Genomic DNA, 19892 nt, shown 5'->3' with positions numbered 1-19892 from the left:
TTAAAACTGGCTATTAAAATATAAAACACCCTGTGAAATATTTTCATCGTCTCCTCACAGTCCCTTTCTGAATCTGTGCCAGCGGAACTATTAGCAGTTATTGAAGCTGAGACAGCCAAGATGAAATTCTCCAGAGAACAAGACGAGAGACACCTTTCTGCCCTCAACCCATCAACTCTAATGAATGATAGGCACAGTGCATGACAGGGACTGAAATAGGAGACTGTGACAAAGACAGGCTCAGGAGTGCTTCAGAATAATTCATTCAGTTGCATTTGGCAGCAGCAGGTCATAATATTTCTTGCGTAGCTATGCTGCCAGTGAAAAAAAAAACACAAACCAAACCACAGAAGGGCATATGCATCCTGCTTCCATTTCAGTAAGAAAGAAAAGAATAGTGAGTTAATCAAATGTTTAAGTTAAATTCTTCCTCCTGCTTCCCACTGCCCATAAGCACACAGGGCAGTATGCGACCGATGCACGGGCTGAACAGGGAGCATGGACTAATTAGCAATGTATTGATTACAGCTGCTACTTCTCCTCTTTCCCTCACATTGAAGGTCCATTATAGAAAAACCCAAGGCTTTATTAATTGGCTGTGTTTGGAGTCTTTAATTGTCTCCGTGCTGAAAGAAGAGTTGGAAACGGCATTGCCCTTCAAGAGAAGATAGGGAGTGGCAAGAAACTAGGAGAGATATCAAGTCCTGAGGTGGAAATCAGACTCCTAGAAGCAAAATTGCAACCCCAGATGCCATCCCATGGGTGTCACCTCGTTTTACAGACAGTGACTCTCCGTCTGTGCTTTATCTGCTGAAATCAATGCCCCTGGGAGCCCAACGTCTGTGTCCACATGGGTTCACAGGCACAAGGACTTGTCACAGCGGGGCAGGGCTCCATTAAAGCAGCACATAGCCCCAGCCTGAATTCAAGAAACCCACATACCGTGGATGGTAGAGGACTTCTGCAAGGTGCTGCCACAAGGGGTGGTGGGGGCAGACAGTACTGGCATGTTCAAAAGAAATTAGATCTAGAAATGGACCCTGAAAGCAGGGGTACACTCTAACATCCCTAACACAGCCTCTCTGGATGGCCAGGAGCCTGAGGAGAGGAGACTGCAGGAGACCAGGCTCCCAGCCCAAGCCCTGGGCCCATGACCCCCACCAAACCTGGCAGGGCATTTCCTATGTTGTTTGGGTTCTTCTCCTGTCTCCAATGGATTTGAGCTAACAGGAATGCACCAAAATGCTTATTTCATGATGCCCAGTGCAGATGCTACACAAATTCTCTGCAGTTTAACTCCAGTAACCAAAGCTTTCATCTTGGATATGGAAAAAAAGATCATTTTATTCAATGATGCAAATGAGTTCAAACTTCTACTCCCCACTCCTTGCTTGTCACTAATACAGAAGCCATTCCAGAAGACAGACAACTTTACCTGCTCCTCCTTTGGAAACACCAGCACAGAGAAATGAAGTAAGCATCAGGCTAGAGTTAAACAGAGCACTCCTCCTACTCTAAGGCTTGTTTAGGCACATTTTAATATTATAATGAACAGTCATTACACAAGAGGTATGTTTTTTGCAGCAGGGACTGGTACAGCCAGTGGGCTGTGTGGGGACTTTCTTTAAAGATGGAAGATGCACCTTTGAATTCCCACCAGGGGATTGAACTTCTGTCCATCACGTCACAGATGACTGCACTGAACACTGACCTTACCACTGGGGAGGAGGAAAGACGCTTCCTCTGGTGGCGTTATACAACCATGACTCCTTGCTCTACTTAGAATAAAAATGGGCACAGGCACCTATTTTCAGGAGTTTTGTTCAGGGATTCCCCAGAGGAGAAAGGAACTTTTCTGAGGCAGAGGACAGTCTGGCTCAGCAGGCTGTTTGCCAGCCTTCTGTGTGGGGTTGTCTGGGATCCCCGTCCTCTGCACGGAGGTGGTCACCATTCGAACCGAGTGCTGGCAACCATTTTAGGAGCTCAGCACATAACGCTCTTCCAGGACATGGTGCCCAGTCCAAGCTGTGACCACCCGATAGCGACAGCTAACAGCAAATCCTTCCTTCAGCACAGTAAGACACTGACTGGGACAAAGTGCAACATCCTTGCTTTGTTCTAGGTAAAAAGATAAATGACAATGAATCACAACAGGTTCTATTCTGCCTAGGAATTTGAATTCTATGTCCTACACAGACTGCTAACAAAAAGCACTAATGAATTTGAGCTAATAAAACAAAATCACCTGAATATGAAAATATGGCAAATTTGGGCTCACAATGTATTGCACACAATGTATGCCAGGCAAAAATACCCAAAAAGAATGCAAGTAATAAATATGCTTCAAGAAAACCAGTTTTAATATATTAGATTGTGTTATTGAAGCCTGAAAAAAAAACCAGCGTGCCAGTAAGATACTTATCTTTGTCTTTCAATGTGCTTACATGGGATGAAACAGAGACCTTTTAAGAAATCCATATTTATCAGTAAATGCCAGTGTTTACCTGTCAGCTACAGTTGCCAGATCTCACCACTGGCTTTAGTGGGAGACACAGTATGAATGTCAGTAGCCATTGGAGCTGAAGTACATCTGTAAGAACAGGATAGCTCTCATTTTATTAATTGCTTCATATAATTGGCTGAGGAAAACTTTAAAATGGCACACAAAAATGTTACTGCTGATGGCCAGTTAGCTTGGAAATGCCAACAGCATTTCTGGTCTGACATGGGGATACTATGAGGGGTTTGACCCATGGTTTTCATGTAGATGGGCAAAGTTTAGTATGTGTTTTCCCTATACTGAACATAATGAATGAGAAAAGATGAGTGGTCACCAGACACTATGAAATGAGTTTTTGAACTTTCAAAGGCTCCTGCAAACCACAAAGTTTGCATGTTCACTCATTAATAAGAAAACAATATTCCTCAGACTTGTGAGTTACCAGAAATTTGACACTTTAGACAGACGTGAAAAGCAATTTTGAAACCTTCTTATAATTATGCTTCAAACTAAGCATTGCATAGGATATATAACCCCACAAACAAGTAGGCCTGCCTTCTCTAGATTGATTTGATCTAATCAAAAAATGGAATATTGAGAAACTGATTAGCAAAAGCACATGTTTAGTTCAGGATCAATGCATTATTCCTCCCAGGTTGCTTGGGTACTTGTTGAGCTTCTGTCTGTGCTCTGTCCAGGAAACTGTGAAAAGCTGCAACATATAATTAGGATAGTAGAAAATACTTAGAGCTAATCTGACAATTTTGTATCCTTACAATGACTGAATAAGAGTCAGTTCAGAAATGCATAGGTATCTGAGGTAAAATAAGGTTGTCTTACACAGCAGGAAGCATGTTCTCCTACTACCGTACCATCAGTTCCCACAACCGATTCATAGTCATTCATATTAACCTTTGTTTTTCACAGTAGCCAGGAAAGCTGAAGTCTTGTATTGGCCTGTCAATAAAGAGTAAAGACCTGGTTCCACTGAAGTCAGTAGCAAAATCTGTGTTGCTTTTATAAGGGTTCCTAGTAAAGAAATAATACAAAATAAGGCTATCATCAGTTAACTGAAGCACAAATATTCCTGTTGGAAAACTGATCAGGTGAATGCAGGAAGCAGTTTATATTTTTAGCTAACGTTTCACTCCTATAATAGAAACCCAGTTAGGTCTGAATCATGATAGTGTTTAAGAATTAGAAATTTGCCTGCAGTACACACTGTGAGAAAATGACTGGCTCAGTTTCATTCCCCCAGCTGGGCCAGGGTTTGGCATCACATGCAGCTGTGTGCCAGAGACAGTGCACAGACTACTCCAGACTGAAAGAAACCTCCAGGGATGCTCTAATTCATAAGAGTCATGGAAACACAGTGACCACCTGATTTTCCTCTCTGACACAGATATTTACTTTCCAAAAGACAGATAGCTATTTCCATCTTACAAGGAATTACTAATCCAGCTCTTCTATGTTAGAGATTCTAACTGAAGAGCAGAGTATATAGGCAACTGACTCCCTAACTCCTTCCAGAAGGGGATAAACTCCTTACTGCTACATGCCTGGAAGCAAATACTAGGCTCTCCCACAGCAAGCTAACTTCCATACAGTCTAAACCACAGGCAGGTTCAGTAGAAAATAAAAACAGAAAGCACCAGTACTACCCAGTAGATTAGGCTCCTATCTTTAATGAAACTATTAACACAAAAAACCAACAGAAATAAAATGGTTGCAATATTATGAAGGGAAAAGAATGTTTAATAGTCTCAGATTATTTAATGCCAGATTATTATTTTCACCCAGTAATCAAACAGGGTATATGAAATATCACAACTGCATTTTATGAAGCTAGAATCCAATGCTTTTCAAACTAAGGTTACCTTGGAATCAAATCATAAGTTTCCAGCAAACCTAAAATAAACTTACTAATTTTATGTCATTCTGGTTTTTAACTTCCGTTCAGCATAGATTCCCTCAAAACAGGGATGAGGGCTTTACCTGAAAAGCTTGCCCTGAACCTTTGAACCCATGCATAAACTGAAAAACAGAAGAGTCCCTGCCTTGGCTGGGAACAAATGGCACAGGCTGCCTGGGCTCACAGTGGGTCCTAATTCTTCAATGAAGGTGGGTAGAACAGGAATATGTGGAAATGCTTGGTAAATAATTACCTTTCTGTAAAAATTATTGCTCTCTCCAAACTATCCATTTCCGTCACACAGATGGTATTTCCCATGAAGCAGGTAAGAAACTTTTCTGAACCTGGAGGGATACCTTATTCTACAAGAAGCCTTCCTGATTTCAGGGGGAATATTTGCAGAGCAGGGAGGTGCTCAAGGAAGAAAGTCAAATGTGATCCTCAACAAAACAAAGATAAATGTTTCCAAGCGTGTGTGCGTATCACTGAGTGTAGTGAGATACAGCAATCGCTGTGACTGGCTACCCAAACAGCTTGGTCAAGTTAGCTCACCTGGAGCCAGACGACAGGTACAGTTCAGTTTAAGATGAAGCCACTTAAGTTTAAGCACTTGCATGTAAATGTATTCATGTGAGCAAGGATCTGAAGCAGCCATTGGAGTCTGTGGAGACCCAAAGCTTGATTCAGCTTCCCAAACACCATCCTTTTTGCAAAGCCTTGCTATTGAGATCTCCCTGGGTGGCTGGTAAATATAGCAGGCACAGGACCTGCCAGAGATGCCCTCTCCTCCGGGGCAGCCACTGGAGGCCAGCAGGATAACTAGGGCACCTCACCTATGTTTAGGCAACTGAACCAAGCCCTTCGTTCACATGTAAAAAACTGTATGGCTTTATCTAAATGTAGGTGTTTTAGTCTGGAGCTGTTTAAGACCGATTAGGATCTACCCATGGTACCTCTGCACTGGAGGTACACTCCTGCCGTTCCTTCTTCCGTGTGCATATAGGACATAAGAAATGAAAAGTAAAACTGTTTCTGTGCTACAGGTAGTGACATCTGTGCATGTGGTATGACACATCTCTGTCGCTGTTTTAGCTTTCACAGGCATACTAACTTTGGGGAGAACAACAGTCTTAATTCAGGAAATCTAACAATAATGACAGGCTCTTTTTATGTATACATCACCCTTTTTTTCCCAGAAGATACATTAACAGGTATCCACAACATGGATGCAAGTTAGTCATCCCCTGATAAACACATCCTTTTACTTTTCAATACCTAGCATTTTAAAAGTGTTTACCAGTCTAACAGCATTTCTATAGGCAGAAAACAATACAAAGCTTTTTAATACACAAAACTGAAATAATTATCTCATTTTGTTTATTGATTTCTCAGGATACTTTGAGGCCTGCAGGGAACTTGCATAAGAAATTCTGATGAATGTGTTTGGTCATTCTTCTCTCAGAAACAAACCAGCATAAATAAAATATATAGCAAAGTAGTCTCTCTCTATTGCATGACACATGGGCAAAAATGGCATAAATCATCTTTAAGATGTCCATGGGGAAAGTGTTTTCAGAGCTCTGTTTCCCTATCAGTTTACAAACGAGAGTTTAATCTTTGCACGTCAAAGGTAACAAGTAGGACACAGGAAAGGTTTATTAAAAGTCACAATTAGTTTGCTTCAGAACGGAACAGTAACCTGCTCCTTGGAAACCTGTCGAATGAAGGCCCAGCTGTTTCATTTCAAGCCTAAACGTAGTGTACCTGAACAGGGCATTAACTCTTCCGTTCACGCTCAATGCATTTGCGGCTTGTTGTTGCATCAGAGCAGAGACTACATTCCCAGCCTTAGTGTCCCCAGATGTCTTTTACTTATAAACTGAAATCTGAATTTTATCAGTGTCTAGTACTTGGTTTAGAGACAATTACACCATCTAATGTCTTTTTTTTCCTAAATTACTCCTGTGTAGTCTCAACCTTAATCAACCTGCATGCTGATATAATTTGTATCTTGTAAACTGTCAGAGGACTGATGTTTTATTGTGGATGTGATGACTGCAATGAATGTGTGACTCATTACCACATCTTTTATTGATAGGGCTGGGGGCTACACTGCAGGACATCAGCAGAGAAAGAAAGATGATTTGCAAATTAAACTCTGTGCAAAGAATAGCATCTTGTGGGATGCTATGGCCATGAATTAGCTGCCTCTCAAGGGGGTTGGTCTTTTAGAATCACGTTCTCACTGGCGTAGCATTTTTCACTCTTCAGTGCGATTTTCTTTCTTAGTCACAGTCTGTTCTCTTTCTCTTTGTCCAGCCATATTCTCATTGCTGTATGCCAAAATGAAGCCACTTAAATACTAAACACACAGTGGTAGGCAGTTCACTATTTGTCTCTCCTCAAGAGCCCTCTCACATATAGTCAGTCAATGCAGAAGTAAATCACTGCTCCTGAATCTCTCTTCTCCAAACACCTAGATATCCTGATTTTCTCACCTATTTTGTTCTTCTCTCCCAGCTTTCTAAACCGAACCAACACCCAGGCACTACCTCTGGCCAAACTCTCATATAACAGATATTGCTCTCCTTCTGTGAAATAAAAATAAACAAACCCACAGCTTGATGAAGACCAAGGGTTTGATGAAGTCCACACATTTATCCTGAAGTAACAAGATCTTTCTGAGCTCCCCATAAAGCTGGTCTCCCTTACATTTCCACACACCAAACCAGCAATGAATGAACAGAGCGATGTAGACCTACAGTTTAATTTGGCAACCTACAGTTATCTCAGGTGAGGCTTCATGCAGACTCTCTAAGAGAAAGGGTTGCAGGTAATTTTAAAATATTCATGCTCTCTCCCCACATTGAGTGGTGCAGGGACTGTGGATAGTTGGGAGTCAATTAGAGAAGTTGCTTTCTGTGCTTTGGCTAAAAAGAGTTATTTATGAGAGATTTTGTCAGGAGCTGCTTCAGCAGCATGTGAGAGAGAAAGTAAATTGGGGGGAAGAGGGGATGGGAAAGAAGAACTGGAGGCTGCACTTACAAACACTGTGTTTACTGAGCCAAGGGAGAAAAAATGGGAGTAATTGGAGAGTGTTACGACCTTTCCTCCAGGAACGAGAAGAGTGAGGACAGAGAATTGTCCAGGACAGCTGGGAAAGCACCTTTATTAAAGATAAACCATAACTTCATATGTAACAATTTTATCATGGGCTACAGCTGCAGCAGAACAAACATTCTTACTAATCTGCTGGGAAGACACAAAGAGATGTATGACTGCAGACCTGTTGCAGTTTCTCTTTGTTTTGCTCTCTCCAGTTACCATCCATTTTGTTTACTCTTTCATTGACATATGGCAAATCCAAATCAGGGTACAGTTAGCATATCTTTCACTAACTGGTCATAGATAACTTCTTGGGGAGAGTGAGAGACATATGATTTCAATAACGATAAAGACACCAAACTGAAAATATTTTTTTTCTTCATTAATTTTTCTTTGTTATCTTGGCAATTTTTGCAGTCAATGACTGCCGCTCGCTCTTTGCCATGATAATCATGTTCCTATTTATACATCTACGTCTTCCTACCTGGGATTAAGAAATATTAGCTAAAAATCTACCTAAACTAGTTTTAACGTTACTGGGAGGAGAACGTCCAACATATAAATGTGTCAGTATCTCTGGGTTTGTGCGTTCTTTGCAAATATATACATATATATATTTGCAGGCTGCAGGGAGGGGAGGGTTTTAAAAGTCTCAAACCAATGAGTATTCCTCTAGAAGGGAATGAAGTCGGTAGCATGCTGCAGATAAACACCCCTGTGTTTCAGAAATATGTGCTGGCAGCGCTGTGAAGTAACTTGCTCTTCAAAGTCCCTTTCCAGTGACAGGTGGGACTGCTACCACTTTTCTTAATCTGTGATGGCCAACACTAGTTGTTGGCAACAAGAGAGATCTGCACATCTGCGTATTTCAAATCCAACAAGAAATTATCAAATATTTAACATCTGGCTTTGAAGCACAAGTAATCTGTCACTTCAAAAGTTATTTTTCTGTTAAAGGGGTAACAAGTATTTTTGCTCACAGTCACCAGAGCTCTATTGTTTCCCAAAAAATACTTACAAAATCAGGGCTTGTGCTAAATTTGGTCTGTACCACCTCTTACACTAAATAGCAATACTGAACTTGTGGCAAACTACTCTGGACTGAAACTTAAAGATAATACAAATCTACTTAATGCTTCTGACCATTTAAATTAGACAGTTAATATTAAATTTCAGTGTGATGAGTATTTTGAGACCAGACAAGGATTAGAGATGAAATAAGTACAAAAAGCTCTTGTAGAGCCAAAGGCAATTTTCGGGACTCTTTGGTGTCACCGTATATGCTACTGCTTTAGAAAGACCAGACATGACCTTACTTAGGAAGGGTCTTCTTTCACTTACAGAAAATGGTCCCTCAGGTCCCATCTTGCAATTGCTTTAACCGGAATAAATTATACTAGTCAAAACCAATTGCACTGTCCTCAGCTTCACCCTCTGCTTACAAAGCAATGAACACTGTCTGGCTGCATCTTTTTCTTCCTCACAACTGTGATAAAGACATACAGTTCTTTAAAAATGACAATATTGAATTTTGCCTTCTTTTAATTGTTTATTGATTATTTGATCTTCGGGTTACCAATACACTTAATTTTTTATTAGCATACTTTTGAAAAGTTGTGAGGAACTTAGCGTAGCTGACCTTATGCTGCATAGATGGAGTCTAGATAAATTAAAAAAATACTTTGCCAGTATATACTAATCTCCAGAAAATATCACAAACCACCTCAGCTAAAAAATAAGCATACGGAATGTCTCCAGTAACTGAGTTTCTAGTAACATGCAGAGAACTCCAAAGTCTATATCTAAAAAGCAGAATGAGCAAGTTTTTTGCAGAGGTGCCCATGTAGAAAAAAAAAAAAAAAAGAAGGAGGCAGAGAAGACATTATTTAACATCAATTATTTTATCTATGCCTGAATGAGCACACAGAGTTAACCACCCAAGGCCATCACTAGTTTTAAGTATGTGCTGACATCACTGCTCAGTCTGTTCAGTGTGTTGCTACAATTGGGTTGATTTTGAAAACAAAAAATGTTTGCAGGGTACCTGTAGCAGCTGTGGCCGAGTTAACCGCTCATCGAAGTAGTGGCACAACAAAGACTCTCTTCCATGACAATGAGACACTATCCATGACTTCTGTAAAATTAAAAACAGAAGTGAAAAATGTGGTTCTGAGGAATCTCTAAGGCATTTCCTGCTGAAAGAGCTATTCTAATAAAGACTATCTTCCTATCAGCTGAGGGTATGTGGCAGATTAAACATATGTTTCAGAAACACACCGGGACCCCACAGAAACCCAACCAGCCTATAAATAACATGCAACCTTCTATTTTTTTCTGATGCTGCTAAAGTACCTCTCTGTAAAAGCTTCCTACAGAACTATTATTTTAACCTACATAGGGTTTTTACTGCTGTTAGCTTCCACAAACACTGCACAAAGAAAGAACAAACCCATTACACTCATTTTTTATGCTTTTGTCCTCTGATGAGCTTAGGGAGGGGAAAAAAGCGAACTATCTCCCACAGGCAGCAAGTATACCTAATAAGTGTGCTTGTGTTCCTCTAACAGGAACAATTCATTCTCAGTTTTAATGATAGTTACTTCTTATGTGCCCTGTTATTCTCACAACTTTATAATAGATTTCAACACTTTCAGCAATGTGACCACCAGCCCTTACCAGTGTACAAAACCCATGTGTGAGAAAATTTAAGTTATTCCACAGCTTCCGTTGCTGAATGGCATCACATTGAGCCATGTTTTATTCATCACCCGCAAGCCTGACTTTTAAAAAAAATTTCTTCCCTGCTGTTTAAAACAGCAAAAAGAGCCTTTATGCCAGACATTTGCTCTATAAACTGTAGCTCTGGGGCAGACTTTGGCCTGAAGTAAAACAAGACCATCTTCATGGAAGTCAGTGCAGACGCTGCAGCAGAAGGCTGCTGCAAACCCGTATTCAGAAACAGGATGATAACATCAGCTGCTTTCTGCCACAGAGGATGCAACTTTTCTTACCAGAGTAGAAGTTTTTTCTGGAAAACATGCTGCAATTTTTATGGTTAGTGATCTCTACACCCACATTCATTTCATCTTGTACCCTATACTCCCATATGGCTGCATAGACTTGGGTTTCCTGCTCGGGTTTTCTTCTTATGAATGCATCCAAAGGCTTCTGTGGCAAGGGTTTTGTTGCAGAAAACTCCCTTTGTCATCATCAGTACAAGTTATTTTGTTAAATGTACTGTGGTAGGTCAAACAGCAAATATGGACTTTGTACAATTTTGTGATAAAGCACTGAGAAACACAACAGTGAGAGACAACAGATCCTCTCTAACAGGCTGAACAGCCAAGGATGGATCTCTGATCTGAGGATGTAGCTAAGCACCTAACTGTGTCTTAAGCGGTCACAGCTGCATACCACTTGTCTCTCAAGGCTTGCTAATGGTGTAATTGTTATTTAGATTACTGCTGTCCTATGTGTGCAATAAATCCATACCTTTGCAATCATGCCTGCCATGCCTATTCAGTTGTATAGGCAAAGACTAAGGAAGACGGACACAAGATGTGCTTTTGATGCATCTGTACAACAAATAACTGTGTCTAAGGGTGAGAAGACAGGGAAGTGGGGAAGATTTACTTTGATCCTTTGTTGTTTCTGTGTGCGTGTATTGTGTGAAAGTCACAGCCTATTGATTACAACCTATGAGAAGAACTGACATTTAAGGATGAAAAATAATTCTATGCAAATTTTCATATTCACCACTGAGGATGTATCGAGGACAAAAATAAATTGTGCCTAATTACTACCTGCAAAGCCATGGCTGTGCATCTTATCTAAGTTAATAGCAGCCACAGATGGACAATCAAGAATAAAATTTGGCCAGCAGTCAGGATGAGAACCTGTGGAGAAGCTATGTTTACCACATCACAGGCAATACAGTACGGTCAAAAACAGCAGCCTTCATCAATAATTTAGCTAGCAGGCAGATTCAATTCTGCATCAGAAAGCTCCAACAGGAAAAATCAAATTCATACTCTTTATTCTAGCATTCAATGATGCTTACTGCTTTATTAGAAATGGCAATAGGAAAGTGTTTCCCCTCTTTCATCTCACACTCATGAATGTGTCTTTCGTTAGGAATAAACTGGAACAGCCATCAGCTGGTAACAAATTTCTGGTCATTAGTGCTGACTAGGTCTGAATTTTAAACCAAGAATTTACTTAGCATCTTCAGTTCCAACATAATTTTGGAACAAACCCTGCGTCATATCCATAAAGCTGAAAGTATGTAGCTCTCTTGGGTTTAATGCTAGGTTTTTTGTTTATTTTCTGGAGATGCTCCTCTATTGGCACCATGAATAGTCGGCCCCAGCAAGCTCTGCTAACAAAGTTGTGAAGTGGTTTGGTCTACCAAGGAAAACCAAACTCCCTTGCCAGCACTTTTTAGACTATCTATCTCAATCAAGTACCACATAACTTGCTGAAAGAAACAACAGCCATATAGCCACCGCTGTTGGCGGCATGGGGTTACACAGTGCTGGACATGGTGACATTCATGGAGACCCTTACAAGGCTGGCAAACTTGGTTTTGGAGCAATATAGTCACACAGGCACCATGCTGTAGCACTGACAAAGTTGGCGTGGGGTCTGGATATGTCAGAGAGGACAGATGCAAAGTTAGCTCCATTGCAGCAATATTTCATTCATATTCCAGCTCTTGCATTTGACCTTTTTTTCTTTCCCTTTATGCTGTTACATCTTATGGCTTGCTGAGTGACAAACTAAGGGCTGGGGTTTTTAAGTGATTACAGTAAGGAGAAGTCAGCAACATAGTTGGCCATCATCAGTGTAACTTTTTATTTACAAGAATACTCAAACAGAAAAAAAAATTTTCAAGGTTTCTGCTTTCATCTTTCCTCCCTCACATAAGTAACATGGAGCTGACTAAGTACTCTTCCCCTATAAATAACACTGCTCCTTGCACCTTGTCCAGCACACTTATTTTAACTTTCCCCTTTCCAGGTCCAAAGCAGATGATACACAATGTCTCCACTCTGCTGGCTGCAAGAACCCGGAAAATAGTAACTAATTCAGCTTCTTCCTTCAGCTGAGAATTGCCTTGGAGCAGTGCGTGATTTGAGGGCCTTACCCTTGCAGAGAGGCAAAGTCAGGGGAAAGACTTCCATTGTACCTGATTAGAGCCCCTCTTGGGCTACTGAAAACTATTCACCAAAGTGTTAAGCAGTGAATAATGTACAACAGTCAGGCTGCTCATCAGCAGCTTCAGAGGAGCAGTCCATCACCAAACAGCTTCCCTGATGTGATTAGCGCTGATTAGGCACCTCCCCAAGCTTCAGCAGCTCGCTGCTTCAGCCTCAGGATGGGGTCTCTCTCTCTTCCTCTCCAACCCTGCGCTTCAGGATGCTGTTGCCAGGGCAACACCTTCTACTGAGGTTTTAGGTTCAAATTCCAACATTTACCTGTTTCATGTTCATAACTCCTTGTTATTTTCCATTCCTTTACTCTTCTTTCAGTAGGCTTCTCCCCACAAACCCATCTGATAGATATTTACCAAACATCAAGGTGAACAGGACATGACCATGAGTGAGGAGACTGTTTTTCTAAAGCAAGGAGAGCTGTAGAAAATTATTTCAGTCATCAACAAAACTTCAGCCTATTCATCTCATGTCTGGTGCTCAGTACCTCAAACTCCATCACTCCCACCCTTACAGCTGGTCCCAACAACACTGGGTTATTTTGTGCTCTTTGTGGCACCAGGACAGTCCAGACACACACTGGATGTTAACACAAGCACGGGCATTACCTGAATGATAAACTGAACAAATATTTTTTTTTTTTGGTAATTTTGTATGGTCACAGTGGTGTACAACATCCTATATTCTGTAAGATGACAGGCCTTCATCATGTCATTTTTTGACAGAAACACTTTCTGACTTTCCTGAAAGTCAGGTGGACTGAACACTAAAGGGAGTTTTCCCACTCTTTCAGTCTGGTACCTCAACACCACACAGCTTTACAACAATTAATACAGATGCTACACAATATGCATTGTGGGTTTTTTCCCCTTTATCATTTAGTGTTATTCTCTCATCCACATACCTTGTCTTGCCAAAAATAGTACCTAGACCAAACTCATCCACACACATCACTTACCTTTCCAAGCTGCCTTGTACTGCCTCTGCTTGGGGCAGAAATATATAATGAGATAACCTACTCTGTCAAGCAATTAACACATCTTAAATGGTCAAACTGCATCTGAAACCTGCTTATTCTAAAGGAGGCTGGTTCCTGACCCTAAGTAAATAATTCACACCTGCTAACAGAACTATAATTGCAGCCTAGTAGCTCTGAAAGTGCTCATTACAGAATGGATCTGAGGCTTATTCTTGAGCCCAGAGGCAATCACATTTATTATGTTTTGCAACTGGCAATCACAGACACAAGAATTAAAATCTGCTTTGAAGAAAAACCCATTCCAGCTTCACCTGTTTATCTTGGAGATCAAATTTTTAAAGAGGAAGGAAGAGCAATGACAGAAGTGAGACATCTGCTTTGGGCATGTTTCAGACTCGGGAACCACAGTGATGGAGCAGTTCAGAATAGTATCATGCTGTTCAATTAAGGAGGGGAAGAAAAGAAAGTGGCCACAGTTTTTAAAATGTCATGACATTCTTGTACAGAAAAAAAAGTAAGAACAGGATGTCCAGAAAGGTCTCTGTTTTCACTTTCAGGCAAAATTACAGCAGACCTCACAAATTTAGACAACTAAATATTTAGTTAAATTGCTGATCAAAGTTTCTACCAAAGGCTAAAAAGGACAGGAAGGTGGGTTTTGTCTTGTCCCTTTATGATGCATAAATTTCAGCCCTGCTTAAATACATTTTAGAAAAAGCATTACATTGTGAACCTGGTAAATGGAGGCTTTTCTTGATTGGTAGAGTACTCTATTCCCCAGTGGCACTGGCTGCCTTTTGGCATTGAATTTCTAAGCCATCCTTTATCGCAGTGTATATCCATGAAAGCATTCAGTGGTGCAGACAATAACAAAGCACAAACAAAGGGTGTTTGTATTTTAAGCCATACATAGTAAATACAGAAAAGACGACCTTAAACTACTTATCATAGTGGGAAATGGCAAGGAACAATATCCAGGTTTACTTGTTTGAAATTTTTGTTTAGGGAATTGTTTGCCTGGGGAAAGAGGTGGGGGAGAATCCAGTGTTGCCTGGTCACTGGCTGGCCTTATTTTGGTTTATTTGAAGGGTGACACACAGCACAGTGAGCCAGCCGTTGTTTGCATTCAGAAAACACAAAATCCCCACTGTAGTTTTTAAAAATATAAATGTTGCAGGAGCTAAGACTGCACAGTGAAGGCTATTTCTCGTAAGCCTTTAGAAAGCTCTAAGAAAAAAGTGCCTAAGTTATCCTTTTCCTCTGTGAAAGCCCATGTAGTTGCTCTGAGCACAGCTGGTGAAGGCAACCCGCCTCCCCACCCCTGCCCCATGTCTGGCCAGCACCATCAAGATGGAGCATCACTCACAAATAACTAAGTAGGATTGTATCAAAGAAATAATGGACATCGTTACCAGGTTTCGCCTGTTATGGTTATAATCCCCAGGACCTCACAGTCAGGGGATGAGTCCTTCAAAGAGTGTTTTTCCTTTGGATTTCTATAAGAGAGGAATTATTTCACTCCATTTTGGTTTCCTTAGCACCTGAACCGATCAGGAGAATAAATGCTGTTTCCTCTCAGAGCCTGCCCACTTGCACAGCACACTCCTGGCAAGTTGCCCCTGGGGTTTCATTACAGAAGGGGACCCAAAGGGAAAAAATGGGGAAAGTGGGATTTCTGAAGACAGATGATCTCTCTGTGTCTTCCACTCGAGAAGAAAAAAACAGATAGTGGTAAGAAGGAGAAGGAAAAAAAAAAGAAGAGGCAAAATCAGTGCTCGGAGGAAAAAGGATATGGTGAAGGCTGGGACTTGCAGAAGAGAGGGCTGAATTTTGCACAGGGCTAAAAGTAGGACCTATGAACACCCACATGCTGAGCAGGGAGCTGCCTGAATGGACAACAAGGGCTCAAAGGAGACTGAATTCTCCTCTGCTGCCATCAGCCTAGCTCTCTCCCGGAAGGAGGCATCAGCCTGGCCTACAAGGGAGGGGGCTGCCCCCACCTCCAAACATGCTCTTTCCGCTTGCTTGGAGCATCAAATCCAGTTCCATGGTTGTCTGAGGAGATTTCTTCCTGCTTCTCCAACTATGCAATGGAAATATCAACAAGGCTGTATGGTTGTGATCTTCCCAGCCTGCTTGTTCCACTTTATATAATTTTTCTTAATAGGTGTTGGCCCAATTGTTGGAGAGAGTAATCTGGGTAACAGGCTAGTGATTACACCAGTCACCCAGCTCCAATTTCTAGTCCACAGGCCAACAAATACCTCAGGAAAAAAACAAACAAACAAAAAAAACCACTTTAAAACACCACTTGTTTCTCGGCTGGGGAGGACTGGGTCCAAAAGAAAGGACCAAAAACAAGAATTCCTCATGCTGTTCTCAGACTACAGAGGAGGATCTGCCCTACAGAGAGGGCTTATCCCAGATGATTGTGGCAACTTGCAGAAAAGCTGCAGGTTCTTCCAGAACAAGGATCCAGAAACTTTCTGGTTTGCTGTAGCCGGTGGCACAAGAGGCAAAGGATCTGTTTTCAGAGTTGCCATCTGCTTGACAGCAAGCATAAACTAGAAGACAGGTCCCCCAAATCCCAGAATCCTAGGAAGGAAGGTATGTACTCTTCAGTGCTTTCTAACAATGCTCTTCCACATGCTCATATCTACATTCTTTACAGCTTAGAGGTAGGGAGGGCACCCACATTTTCCCTCCCAGGAATCGGAGTAAGGTCACACCAATACCCAAAGCTCCCAGACCAAAAAAATATCCCTTTTTTTCATGCCATTGCAGAATGGCATGATTTAAGTGCCAAACTTCAGAAGACAATTCAAAAATACAAATAGCAATTAAAAACTGAAAAGCAGCTTTGTCTACCCCAAATGTGAATGCCAAGTCCAGTTTGACACCAAACTCTTCCTATTCAAGGAAGCCTGAGCTTCTAAATCAGGACAGAGAATTTTACTAGGTAACAGGGTACCTGAAAGTTAAGTTTTCCAGTCCCTGACTTCCTTTGTAGATTGAGCATTTAGGTCGCTGTGGTGCTCTGTGGAAGCAAGTCAGCAGACACATATGCATACAGGGTGAATCACTCTGCAGCAGATGTGTGGTCTCTCCAAAGCACCTCACAGGGTGTCAGGAAGGGATATTTCTTATCACCAACACCTGCATCAGATTTTTCTGTGACTTTGTAAATGAACACTGAATTTGCTGAAAACCGTAATGGGTGGAAGAGTTATCATGAAGTGAAGGCTGGGCAGAGGGACAGTTATTACAAAGTGAAGCAACAGGTACAAGCAGCAGACAGACAATCACAATTACAATTATACAACAGGCTATCAATTATTTTCCCTTGCTAGCAACAATCTCTTGACTACTTTAACAAATTGTAGCGAAAATGTCGAGACTAACTTGTTTCTAACTTGGAGAATGCAAACACCGTCTCCCACCGGGGTGAGGAGGGCTGAAAAAGGATGGACATGGTACCGTTACCAAATTATTCAAAACAGTGCCATCTACCGGTGCCAGCTGTGGGATGGAGCCGCTCCCAAAGGTCTGGTGTTAGTTGGTTTTTGTTCCTGTTCGTGATTAACTTCGGTGTTTTGATAGAAGAGGCAACAGCTGATGAATGATAAAGATTTTAGAAGTACCCTTTGCATTTCATTAAAATGTCTTACACAATATTTTCTAAAGGTCAAACTGCTCCGTATGGTGCTCGGTTTCTTTAGATTTTTTTGAATCATGAAGGAGACAAGGGATTTTTTTTTTTTTAATGGATACTCTCCAGTGCAATAAAAGCTCAATCAGTAAAGCACTTAAGCAAATGCTCACCTTTAAGCATCTAAGTGGCTTCTCTGATGGTGGCGGAAATAATTGCATTTCCTCAAAGTCCTGTAGAGCAAGGCATGAGATCAGGGTAAAAAAAGAAAAAGAACATGCTTATAGAAGTATCTGTCTCCTATTTACCAAAGAATCACCCAGATGTATTCTAGATTCAGAATTGTGCATGAAAAAAAAGCAATGAGAAGAGTGTAGGAAGCAAGAATTTAGTTTTTAGTTGAAGAAATTACATATTGTAAAATCACTTTACTTCTCGAATTAGAACTAATAGAAGATTGATCATTTAAAGTCATTAGTGAGTTAATATTCAGCAGTACAAAAATTCTTATATTACCTTTTAAAATTATTTATAGACGTTACAGAACTGATGCTTATAACCTCAAACCCTTCCTGGTCTGTTTAATATACTAAAAATCTTTCTCTACCTGTGTGTCTAAGAGCACTGAGAACAATAATAATGTTAATTTTACAACATTTATACAAGCTCTCATTTTACACTCGAGAAACTTGGACACAGAGAGTGCCTAAAGCTATAATTTAAGCTGAGCTTATCAATCGTGTGACCAGCCAGAGCTACCTACAGAGTCTGCCTCAGATATAAAAGACATTTTTCTTATCACTTTATGAACTGTACAAAGAAGCTGAACAGGGAATAATTTTCAAAAGAAAAATAAAAGACCTCTTGTGAAATTATCATGCTGAGCTTTTTAAAGAAATATATTTTTTGAAAAACTTATAATTAAATTGTGGAGTTCAGTGCTATATATTTTTAGGATATCAAAAGTATAAAAATATGTTCCAAAAGGATTATCTAAATTCATGGATGATAACCCCATCAAAGAGCTATAATGCTATACTCTTGTTTTTCAGAACTGGCATTTTTGTAGTCTTATGTATATTCAAAGCGCATTTTCAATCAGCTCCTGTGTTTGAGTGTGAGTGCTCAGCACCACCACAAATCTATCCCTAGGTCTTTCATACTGTTCTCCAGGCAATGTGATACACATCATTAGTGGCCAACTGTGATCATCTTGTCTTGCAGCTTACTGCCCTTACTGCTGCATCTACAGAAAGGTTCTGAGCACCGATGTGCAGTGTGATGGCCTCTGTAGGCAGCTGGCGAGTCTCAGAAGAACCACTCAGCTCCTTCAGAGCAGTGAAAGTTACTTAAATCCCTTGTATCCAGTTTTTGCCAGCACATTTGCCTAAAGCCCACTAGGATGGTATTCCCTTAAATGTTGGTGATCCCTCAGACATCTAGTCCAACAGAGAGTATCAAAGCACGCTTCTCGGAGAAGCTTCATGCTTCAAAGGGAAACTATTGTTTTGGAAGGAAAAAAACCTCTAAAACTAAATAGCCTTAGGTTGGTTGATTCAGAACCTGATGAGTGACTACAGCTGTCATGGAAAACTGTACAAAGTGAGAGAAATAAGGAGCATCTAATATCCACCCTTGGTGTGAGCAGGCCCACAAACACCTATTTCCAGCCACACAAGAGCCACCCGACAGCACTTGCTATCTGTACCAGACGCAGCAGGTCCTGGTGCAGCATTGCTGTCTCTAGGATCAGAAGCTTTCATCTCATAATCAAGTTCCCACATCAGTTCTGCCAGCATCCTGTGTCAGTGATTTAACAGCTTGTTAAGGAGGAAAGCAGTGGGGACGTAAACACAAAAGGCTAAATTTAATGACAAAATAATGGGACATGAAAAGCAGCCCCATGGTTGTGAAGGTATCTGTACTGATCTTCCAAAAGCGGAGCAGGACTGCAAGCACAAGAAGACTCTGGCAGGAAAGCAGATAGAGACAGACAAGCTTTGGAGACCAGCCAGTCTTCCCTATTGGAAGAAAAAAAAAAAAACTCATTTCAGCCTTGGAGAATGTCGTCGTCCCTGTGGTTTGCTACCACTGCTGAGTGACACTAGCAGAGCTGGATAAGTGACCGGCTGACATGGGAGGTAATACAAAATTAGGTTTTACCATGAGAGTAAGTGAACACGAAGTGAGAATAGTGGCCCACTAACTGGAATATCTCTGAGTGCTCATGGGACACTACTCAGCGGACCTTTTGGCTGCTTGCTCCCCAAGCAAAGTGCACAGGTTTGAATCCTTTCCTTGCTAGAGTTTGGTGTCTTTTTCCCTGGGAAGGGAAAACCAAGTCCAGCTGAGAAAGTAGCAAGGAATAAGTTGAATTTAGAGAGGAAAATGGGATTATGATTCTTTTAGTTTTATTTTTTATTTTACATGTGAAGTTCATGATATTGTACTTTATCTCCTTCTGAACTAAACCATGGACAGGAATACCTTTTCCTGGTAAGTAAGCATGATGGGGAGTCCTGAGGCATGCTTCA

The 19892-nt window shown here is 41.0% G+C and overlaps 1 long non-coding RNA gene across 1 annotated transcript in view; it reads right to left on the bottom strand.

Moving 5' to 3' along the window:
• Nucleotides 1–17647, bottom strand: part of LOC142052104 (uncharacterized) — a 42624-nt gene extending 24977 nt beyond the window's left edge. Inside the window, exons 1-2 of the long non-coding RNA XR_012658712.1 lie at nucleotides 17532–17647; nucleotides 9562–9651 (exon numbers count right to left, since the gene is read on the bottom strand). This is a non-coding gene — a long non-coding RNA (uncharacterized LOC142052104). The remainder of the gene's footprint in view (nucleotides 1–9561; nucleotides 9652–17531) is intronic.
• Between the last annotated feature and the right edge of the window lie 2245 nt (nucleotides 17648–19892).

Source organism: Phalacrocorax aristotelis, chromosome 1, assembly GCF_949628215.1.
Source record: "Phalacrocorax aristotelis chromosome 1, bGulAri2.1, whole genome shotgun sequence".
Taxonomy (NCBI): Eukaryota; Metazoa; Chordata; class Aves; order Suliformes; family Phalacrocoracidae; genus Phalacrocorax; species Phalacrocorax aristotelis.
This window is presented reverse-complemented; position numbering and strand designations above follow the sequence as displayed.